Source organism: Macrotis lagotis, chromosome 1 (assembly GCF_037893015.1).
Source record: "Macrotis lagotis isolate mMagLag1 chromosome 1, bilby.v1.9.chrom.fasta, whole genome shotgun sequence".
In the NCBI taxonomy this organism is placed as follows: Eukaryota; Metazoa; Chordata; class Mammalia; order Peramelemorphia; family Peramelidae; genus Macrotis; species Macrotis lagotis.
The window spans coordinates 885,104,966-885,115,019 of NC_133658.1; the positions used below are offsets into that span (position 1 = coordinate 885,104,966).

The following is a 10,054-nucleotide window of genomic DNA, read 5'->3' on the forward strand; positions in this document are numbered from 1 at the left end:
TCTGGATGTGGAGTCAGGAAGATTTGACTCAAAATCCTCCTAGCTGTGTCCTGGGCTTTATAAATACTAGGCGTTAGCATCTCTCAATCCCCCTTGCATTGCCCCCAGTCTCCGTGTCTCCCTCATCTCTGCCTACTCCCAGTAAACCCCAAATAAAATGCCCCTTTCTAAAGGAAGCCTTTTCCAGTCTCTCTTAATTCCCATCTCCTCCCTCTGCTGCTAACTTCCCATTTATCCATCCCTTCTACATCTTGTCTGTGCGTAGTGTGCTTGCAGTCGCGGAGCCTTTCTTTGTCCTCCTGGGGCTCAGCACACAGTGGGCGCTTAATAAATGCGCTCGCCATCACGCCCCACCCCCCCAGCAGCGACGGGGAGCGCATGCGTAATAGGCGCCGCCCCGCCCCCGCGCGCGGCCCGAACCGGTTGAACGGAAATTGGGTCCGCGTGAGGGGTGTAGAGACGAGGGCGGAGGGGCAGGGGTGGCGGGGTGGGGGGTGGGGTGGGGGCGAGGAGAGGGGCAGGGGGAGAGGGCCGGGGGCTGGCGGCAGACCTTCCGGACCCAGGCGGCCCTCAGGCCCGAGCGGAGCCCGGCGGCGCCACAGTAAGGGAGCTGCGCCGCCCGCCCACTCAGGAGGCCCGGGCGGGACGGACTCCCCGCTCCACCAATGGGGAGAAAGGACACTGCGGGTGGCTCCGAGGATTGGCAAGCGGGCGAGGGGGGCGGTGTCAAAAAAGTACCTCCCCCTCCACCGGGCCCGGACCGGAAATGTGAGGGAGAAGAGGGGAGGAGCCCACCGAGGAGGGCGTGGCTGGGAGGGGCGGGAAGAGAGGAAGGGAGGGGGAGAAGGAACCCCAAGTTAACGCGCCCCCTTGGTCTCCACCCCGTCCACAGCGGTTTTCCTCTGAGTGAAGGCGAAGAAACCCCAAGACCAGGTAAGGGAGCCAGCTCCTGCCAGGAGCGAGCCTTTATTAAGTGCCAACTGTGTGCCAGGCTCAGCAGACACCAAGCAAGGCAAAAACTGCCCCTGCCCTCGGGGAACTGCCAATCTCAGGTCCCAACAGAACCGTGTAGAGAAGGTAGAAGGTGCATAACGAGGTCCATACAGAATACCTGTAGAGTAGGTAGAAGGTGTGTAATGAGGTCCATACACAATACCTATAGAGTAGGTAGAAGGTGTGTAATGAGGTCCATACAGAATACCTGTAGAGTAGGTAGAAGGTGTGTAATGAGGTCCATACACAATACCTGTAGAGTAGGTAGAAGGTGTGTAATGAGGTCCATACACAATACCTGTAGAGTAGGTAGAAGGTGCGTAATGAGGTCCATACACAATACCTGTAGAGTAGGTAGAAGGTGCGTAATGAGGTCCATACACAATACCTGTAGAGTAGGTAGAAGGTGTGTAATGAGGTCCATACACAATACCTGTAGAGTAGGTAGAAGGTGTGTAATGAGGTCCATACACAATACCTGTAGAGTAGGTAGAAGGTGCGTAATGAGGTCCATACACAATACCTGTAGAGTAGGTAGAAGGTGCGTAATGAGGTCCATACACAATACCTGTAGAGTAGGTAGAAGGTGCGTAATGAGGTCCATACAGAATACCTGTAGAGTAGGTAGAAGGTGTATAGCCAGGTCCATACAGAATACCTGTAGAGTAGGTAGAAGGTGCATAGCCAGGTCCATACAGAATACCTGTAGAGTAGGTAGAAGGTGCATAACGAGGTCCATACAGAATACCTGTAGAGAAAGTAGAAGGTGTATAGCCAGGTCCATACAGAATACCTGTAGAGTAGGTAGAAGGTGCATAGCCAGGTCCATACAGAATACCTGTAGAGTAGGTAGAAGGTGCATAACGAGGTCCATACAGAATACCTGTAGAGAAGGTAGAAGGTGTATAGCCAGGTCCATACAGAATACCTGTAGAGTAGGTAGAAGGTGCATAGCCAGGTCCATACAGAATACCTGTAGAGTAGGTAGAAGGTGCATAACGAGGTCCATACAGAATACCTGTAGAGAAGGTAGAAGGTGTATAGCCAGGTCCATACAGAATACCTGTAGAGTAGGTAGAAGGTGCATAGCCAGGTCCATACAGAATACCTGTAGAGTAGGTAGAAGGTGTATAGCCAGGTCCATACAGAATACCTGTAGAGTAGGTAGAAGGTGCATAACGAGGTCCATACAGAATACCTGTAGAGAAGGTAGAAGGTGTATAGCCAGGTCCATACAGAATACCTGTAGAGTAGGTAGAAGGTGTATAGCCAGGTCCATACAGAATACCTGTAGAGTAGGTAGAAGATGCATAATGAGGTCCATACAGAATACCTGCAATGTTGGAAGACGGTGTATAAGCAGGTCCATATAGAATATGAGTAGAGAAGGAAAGCTTAGAGTTCAAGGCTCTCCCATATTCATATCATGATATCCTCTGCAAGGTACTTTATAGATGATCTAGATGTGCATCATCTACCTAGATCAAACCTCTCAGACTGGACCAAGCCAAAGAAACCCTAGAGCCCAACTTCCTCCTTTTATAGTCAAGGTAACCACAGCCCAGCAAAGCCTTCATTCATCTGGTCCACCCTTCACATCATACAGAGAAGGCAATGGAGCCCAGAAAAGAAAGGAGAAGTGTCTGAGGTTGCATCTTTTCAACCTCTTCATTCTACAGATGAGAAGTCTGAGGCTCAGTTGTGGGGGGGAGCAGAGCTAGAATTCAGGCACGGGTTTTTCAATTCCAGATTTCAGCAACCTTGACTGCCAATGTCCAACATCCTCCAGAGTCATTGTTCTATGACCCACTCTTCCTCATAGGACCAGAATATGAGCAGCATGACCTCTTCCAAGAAAGGGACTTCATCTTATAGTAAAGGGACTTCTCTTATAGTAAAAGAGAAATGCAAGAGTAGGTGTGTCAAATTCAGTTTGTAAACCAGATTAAAATGTAATTGGGGGTGGCTAGGTGGCACAGTGAATAGAGCTCCAGCCCTGGAGTCAGGAGTACCTGAGTTCAAATTTGGCCTCAGACACTTAATAATTACCTAGCTGTGTGGCTTTGGGCAACCCACTTAACCCCATTGCCCTGCAAAAAAACTAAAAAACATGTAATTGGAGGGCAGCTAGGTAGCCCAGTGGATAGAGTACCAGCCCTGAAGTCAAGAGGATCTGAGTTCAAATGTGACCTCAGACACTTAATAATTACCTGACTGTATGACTTTTGGGCAAGTCACTTAACCCCATTGCCTTGCAAAAAGCAAATATATATAAATGCAAAGCATAGATAATTTTAAGTCAATCTGGTGGGACTCACTGGCATCTGTTGCTATTTGAGTTTGACTCAACTAGCCTTGAGAACTAAGTTGTGAAATTGTGTCTTGTTCAGGGTCCTAGCCAGTTCATACTTGGGCTTGGACTTAAACCTACATTGACCTGGCTTAGAGTAAAGCTCACAATTCACTAAGCCATGTTGCCTCTCAATAGTAATAACTCACATTTATAAAGAATTGTAAGGTTTGCAAAGCACTATCTTATTTGATCTGGAGTTGGTAAGGATCATTTAGTCCAAAAAGTCTATTCTTTCTTAAATGAGGAAACTGAGGCCAGAAAGTGTAAAAGAACATATATTTGTAGGTTCACAGCTCCAGGTAACTTGGGGAGATGGCAATGTGTAGTCTAAATATATCTTCTTACAAAGAGACCCAGAGAAGTGATTTACCTGTATTACAGCAATAAATGAAACAACTGCAATTCAAACCCAGTTTTTCTCATTCTAAAGTCAACTTTATATCCATTGGACTTTGCCAAGGCATTAAGGGCAATTTTATTTTAATTAGATTTTTTAATTCCAAAAGGATGACCTGTTTTTCCACTTTTCCCTTCAAAGAACTGGATGTTGCAGCCAATATAATCTACTTATCTATTCACAAATACATCATCATAGTTTCATCCTCCTTCTGTCATCTCTACCCATTGAAAACCCTGATCCTTCAAATCCTTCCATTCAAATGCCGCTTATAACTTCATGTCTTCTCTAATCACTCTGGCAGGAAATTATCCTTCTGTCCTCAATTAATCAACAGACATTTATTAAGAGCCTACCATGTTCTAGGTACAAAAGATTTAAATAAAAATAAACATCTTTGCCTCAAGGAACTTACCTTCTCCTGAGGTTATTCCTGAGGAGAAATAACATGTTCACAAATGAATAAAGGAACATCCAATAAACAAGCAACTATTAAATTCCTATCATGTGTAAAGTACCCTGCTAGATAGTGGAATATACTCAGATATCCAAATAGATCTGTTTTCTCAAATGATGTAGCTCTTAACCCAGTCATTCTCTGGACACCATTTGTAAACATCTTCCTGTCAGTTTGCCACAGATGGTCCACTTGACATTTTGGAGATCCTCTTCTTTTTCTGTTGAAAATTAATATGATATGAGAAGACTATTCACCTGTAATCCCTCACCTTCATGATGGCATTTTCTTTCTCCTGTTCATCAGAGTTCCTCATTGGTTATCTCTTACAGCCTGTTCAAACCCACCTTTTCATTGTTTTATGGGAGAGATACTGGAAGACTTGACCTAAATATTGATAGAATTTGCTTTTGGACTGGATCTTTAATTCCATTAATATAGAGAGTTTCTGGGGGAAAACTCCTCCTACCAATGAAAATAGGCATCCTGAGACACTGGGAAGTTCCATCATTTGCCATGGTCATCCATTTTAGAGTATTTCTCAGGCATTCTTGAACTTAGGTCTTCCTCACTCCGAAGCTGGTCAGATCAATTTCTTCACCACCTTGTACTTGTTGTAGAGCTTGGAAAACTATTGATATTGAAGAGAGGCAAGAAGAGTTTTCAGATTCCATTTCCTAATAATCAACCCATTTTCCCCTCCAATTCTGGACCCAGCTCATCCATTTTTATTGTCAATAGTCCCCTATGGTTAGTTGATTGGTTCTAGACCTTTGTTATTGAAGAAGACCATGTTCTACCACAGGTTAAGCACAAATTGTCCATTTGAATACTGGGATGGGTACTCTAAAATTAAGCATCTCACACTTCCTTTGAGTTGCTTCAATTCTGTCTTGCTCATAGAGCACCTCTCTGATGAGAGCACAGCATGCTATGCCAGTGTCTCCCGTGCTGCACAATCAATTCCAGAGTTCTTAGGAGAGAACTTCAGAGTCCCTGTATCACATCTTCTGATCCCACTGTGAATGCTTGACCTGTGTGATTTCTCCATAAAATTGTCTTTTTGACAAGAGTACATTTGGCATTCTAACATGGCCATTATAGTTGCACTCTAAATGCTTGGCAGTTTAGCTCGAGAAAGGAACTCAGTGCTGGTGTCTTATCCTGACAGAGGATCTTCAGAATCTTCCTAAGACAATTTAAATGGAAGCAATCCAATTTCCTGGAATGATGCTGGTAGACTGCAGGTTTCACAGGCATAACATAACAACTCTTCAGTTTGGTAATAAGTCTAATACCTCTTCTTTCCCACACTCCCAAATATTGAGCTAGCTCTGGCAATGAGTGTGTCAATCTCATTATCAATGTGTACCTTCCTGGAAAGGATGCTGCCAAGGTAAGTGAATTTATCCACAGTCTTCAAAACTTCTCCATTTGCTGTTATCGAAGGTTCAACATGCAGATGGTGTGATGCTGGTTGATGGAGCACCTGCTTTTTCTTGATGTTGATTGTTAGACCAAAATTAGCACATACAGAAGAGAATCAATCCATATTTTTGTTGCATCTCAACTTCAAAGGCTGCATTGATTGCACAATTATCTGTAAACAGAAGATCCTGAACCAACCCTCCCTCCATTTAACCTTTTCAAGTTGAAGAATTTGCCATCAGTGCAGTATCTTGATGCTTTGTTCATCTTCAGTGAAGGCGTTTGATAACATGACTGAAATCATTATGCTTAAAAGCTTAGGAGCAAGGACACAGCCTTGTTTCACTCTACTGTTGTGGAGTGAACTGGGTAAGTGCAAGAGCATCATCCACTCACCAGAACTCAGTTCAATACTGATGAACTTCTCTGGTCAAGCAGTTTTGACATAATTTTCCACAAGCCATCACAACTGACCCTATCAAAGGCTTTGTTCAGAAATACAGATGTTATATACAGATCTCTGTTCTGTTTTTGCCTTTTTTCTTGGAGTTGTTGGGCAACAAATACCACATTGATTTTTCCTCAACCCTTTCTGAAGCTATACTGGCTCTCAGGAAGTTGATCATTTTCCAGGTGAAGGATCAGTTATTATGGAGATCTCTGGCAAGGATCTTGCCAGCAATGACTAAGAGAAAAACAATCCTGTGAGTGTCACAATCTCTATTTTTTTTTACCTTACAGAAAAGAACAGTGAAGGAATCCTTGAATTCCTGGGGTATAGCCACCTTATGCCATTTAATCTGGAAAATTTTAGTCAGCTTTTATAGAAATAATGGACACCCCACCTTGTAAATCTCAGCTAAATAGAATCAGCAACAGGTGCTTTGCTACATGAAAGGAGCCTAATGGCATTCAAAACCTCTTCTTCAGTTGGAACTTTAGCTAGGGATACTGTCTTCAACTTGAGGTAAATGCTCAATGACTTCTGCATTGATTGATGATGGTCTGTTAAGAACACTATAAAAGTGTTCAGCCCATCTCTCTAGGATCATATCCCTATCACTAATCAATGTGATGCCATCAGCACTAAGTAGTTCAAATTCACCATATGTCTTTGGCCCATAAATAGCCTTCAGGACCTCATAAAAGCACTTTGGATTGTTACTATCACTATCCACATAAAATTGATTTTCATCTGCCTTCCTTCTGAGCCCAGAATCCTGCATCTCTCTAAACTTCACTTGCACTTAAATGCTGCCTTCTTAGAAATTAATGAACCTACTGGTAAACCACACTGAGTTCTTATTTTTTATTTAGCAGTTTCTATATTTCCCCATCTTTGTGTCAAATCATTCTTAATGTCTGTGAGAGTTCTGACCCAAATGAGCAAATGCAGTGCTATATACCAGGTCTCTGAAAGATGCCCATTCCTTTTTTGCTCCACGATTGCCAACTGTGTGTTGGTTCGTTCAACTTTCCCTCCAAGTTAACAACAAACTTCCTGCTTAGAGAGACACTAATGTCTCCAGACATTAATTCTTCTGGTAGTCATTTTAGCTTAGAGAGGATGAGTCTGTTATTAGTCCAGCATTCTGTTCCATACATTGCCTTTGTCACTCTCATATCCTGTCTGTCTCTTCTCCTTCCCATCACATAGTTTCTTAGATGCCAATGTTTGCTGTGAGTGTGCATCCAGGAAGTTTTATTGCATTTAGGGAAACAGAAGACAGTGTTTGTGATGAGAAGGTCATGAGATGCACAAGACCTCCTTAATAACTGAACCTTCACCTGGAAGATGGTCACTTTTCTGAGAGCCAATGTGACTTCAGAAAGGGTTGAGGAAAAAATCAACATGTTGTTGCTGTTTCCAATTCTATTCCTTCCAAGGACTCCCTACCATGTCTGGTAATCTGAACTTATTCTGGCATTAAAGTCACCCCTATAGACACAATGCTACATAAGCTCTATAGGTTGTTCATCCAACTGTATGGCATAATTGGTCAATAGACAGTTTTATCCTTTTAGTCTTAATGTGTGGTTGGTCATACACAATTTTTTTGAGTGGTTATAGGTGCCTTCCATGGGGTTTTAAACATTATTTCATTGTTTGATATTTATAGTAAACAATAGGATATATAGGTTTTTTAAAAATTCAAAAGATAAGGGTAAAAGGCACAAGCAACTAAGGGAATCAGGAATGATGTCTTCAATCAATTGTGTATTTTTTGAATACTTTCTTTATAACTGTATTGTCCTAGGTGCTCAATGTTCAAAGGAAACAGTGAAACAGTCTTCACCCCCAAGGAATTTATATTCTATTTGAGGAAACATCCTACAAGCAAATATATATAAAATAAATAAAAATTAATTGAGGTCCATTTAAGGCCTCAAGTAGAAGGTGGCAATTGAGCTCAGCTTTGAAGGAAACCTCAGATTTTCAAAAGTGAAATTAAGAAATGAGTGCCTCTTCTTAGCTTAGCTTTCCTCTAAGCCCTGCTACTTATTCTCTAGCCCCTATCTTCAACCAGACCTGAAGATCTTATGACTGTAGTTTTAGCCATTGATTGTTGAGCACTTAATTTTCTCTTGTCTAGGCTACCATCTGGTCCATAACATGTGATCACTTCACATATCTCCTTCTTTCCAACTCTAGTTTAGAGGAAAGTAATCAAATCAACACTACCATTCCTGGTAAGGATATGTCAGTCAAATGTCCTGTGACTCAGTGCAGCATTCTTTCTGACTTCCCTGCACTTCTCCCTAGCTCTGCCTCAAATCCAATTCATGCATCCATGTCAAGACATAACACTCAAGTTGTCATTGATGCTCTTCAAGAATGAAGAACATGGGAGCAGTTAGGTGGCACAGTGGATAGAGCACTAGCCCTGGAGTCAGTACCTGAGTTCAAATGTGGCCTCAGACACTTAATAATGACCTAGCTGTGTGGCCTTGGGCAAGCCACTTAAGCCCATTGCCTTGCAAAAAAGAAAACAAAAGAAAAGAATGAAGAACAGGGAAGCTAAGTGGTGCAGTGGATAGAGCACTGACCAGTCAGGGAGGACCTGAGTTCAAATCTGGTATCAGATACATGCCCTGGCTGTGTGACCTTGGGCAAGTCATTTAACCCCATTGCCTTAAAATAAATAAAATAAATTTTTTTAAAAAGAATGAAGAACAGACAACTATTTCCTCCAGTGTTCCATCTTCTACTATTTGGAAATAAGCTTCTTGACGTTAGGGACTGTCTTGCTTGCTTCTGTTAGTCTGTTCAGCATTTAACAAGGTGCCTGCTCCAAAATTCTTAGTCAGTGCTGTGTCATTCATTCATTCTAGACTAGAGGTAACAAGTTTGTGTGACATCAAGTGAAAGGAATATATATATATATATAAATATATATATATATATATATATATATATATATATAGAGAGAGAGAGAGAGAGAGAGAGAGAGAGAATATAGAATAAGACTGACTCAGTTGGAGCCCACTTGTTAGAGGCTTTCAGTGCCAAAGAAAGGAGTCCTAGAGATGCAAAGGTAATATTGAGCAGAAGGGTGGCATAGTCATACCTGCACATTATAAGTGATCAATTTGATAATTAAGAGAAATTAAATGCAGGGGAGGCAATTATGAGCCTTACAGGCAAGAGGTGATAAGGACCTAGAGTAGAGTGATTGTACAGATAGAAAGAAAGAGATCTTGAGGAATTGACCAAGTGATTGGATATGTTGGAGGGAGGTAATATTAAGATATTGGGTATCCTATTGAATAGGTTGTAGGGAGGAATTGAAGATCCATGGTTTGGAACCTGGGCAACTGAAAGAATGGAGACCCACTTCTTAGCCCCTGCCTATCTTTCTAGTCTTATATCTTACATCCCCCCTTCCAATGTCCTACAACCCAGATTCTCATTGACTGTCCCCTGGAATTGGAATGTTCCACCATCATCTCTGTCTGTGGTCTTCCTTTAAGTTCCAGCTAAATTCCCACCTTTTACAGGAAATCTGCCCCAACTCCTCTTGATTCTAGGTCCTTCCTCTAGTAATTAATTTCCTATTCTGTATACAGTTTGTGCATACATGTCATCTCTCTTATTAGTTTGTGAGCTCCTTGGGGAAGCCATTTTTGCCTTTCTTTGCCTCCCCAATACTTAACACAGTGTGTGGTACATGGGAGGTACTTAATAAATAAAAGTACAATATTAGGTGGCTGCCTGAACAAAAGTGGAGAAGGTGTGAAAAGTGGGTTTGGGCCAGAAGATGACTTCTGTTTTGAATGTAAAATTGAAACGCCCCTGAAACAACTGGAGGGGTGCTGAGTGGATACAGTGTGACTTGTCTTACCCATGGGGATAATGAGTGAGTACAATGTGTGTGGTTTGCCTTACCCATATGGTATGTTGAGTGGGTACAGTGCTTGGCTTTTC

The 10,054-nt window shown here is 42.4% G+C and overlaps 1 protein-coding gene across 3 annotated transcripts in view; it reads left to right on the top strand.

The window, feature by feature from the left end:
• The first annotated feature begins 493 nt into the window (after positions 1–493).
• LOC141509194 (alpha-enolase-like) overlaps positions 494–10,054 on the top strand; it is a 47,344-nt gene continuing 37,783 nt past the window's right edge. For 2 of the 3 annotated variants that reach the window (XM_074218532.1, XM_074218535.1), the window contains exons 1-2: positions 494–601; positions 893–933. The gene's annotated coding sequence lies outside the window, so the exon portion shown is untranslated. Of the gene's footprint in view, positions 602–873; positions 934–10,054 lie in introns of all 3 variants that reach the window. The other variant, XM_074218534.1, reaches the window with a different exon arrangement.